The sequence below is a fragment of the Wasmannia auropunctata genome, unplaced genomic scaffold, assembly GCF_000956235.1.
Source record: "Wasmannia auropunctata unplaced genomic scaffold, wasmannia.A_1.0 LD336063.1, whole genome shotgun sequence".
NCBI lineage: Eukaryota > Metazoa > Arthropoda > Insecta > Hymenoptera > Formicidae > Wasmannia > Wasmannia auropunctata.
This window is the reverse complement of record NW_012026827.1, coordinates 533,746-534,225: the sequence shown is the minus strand read 5'-3', so window position 1 is coordinate 534,225 and position 480 is coordinate 533,746. Positions and strand designations below refer to the sequence as shown.

General features: G+C 40.6%; 1 protein-coding gene across 1 annotated transcript in view; it reads left to right on the top strand.

Moving 5' to 3' along the window:
- Nucleotides 1-480, top strand: part of LOC105450357 — a 20,969-nt gene that overhangs the window by 6,059 nt on the left and 14,430 nt on the right. The gene's annotated exons all lie outside the window — the stretch shown is intronic.

Here is a 480-nt window from a genome sequence, read left to right as displayed (position 1 = left end):
TCTGCATCCTTGTTCAATTGCGCATGCGAGAAAAAGATAAAAGATGGATGTACCCTTCGCTCTTCCATTTTCTTTCTCTTTCTATCAGCTCACGGTTCCAGTCAAAGGCGCCGCTAGGTCTCTTCTACTCTATGTATATAAACTCTTTGATCTTGATGCATTAAGTGCAATAGTGAATTAAAATGGCGCTTTGATCATGTGATTTAGACAGCCAATCAGACCATACCCTTCAATGACGCATCCCTGTTTTCTAGAACTCTAGATCCAATTAGAGTCCTAGATTATCAGAGAAGCGCGACCGGCTTATGGCAGTATCGCAAAAGTACTAGAAAATATTAAAAATGGCGTCGAATGGCCAATCATAAGTTTAATTTATTCGGCAGCCATTTATAATAGCGATAAATCAATCTTATGATTGGCCATTTGCGTGTCCAATCAGGACTCGTAACACCGGTCGCGCTTCTCTGATAAATCTAGGAC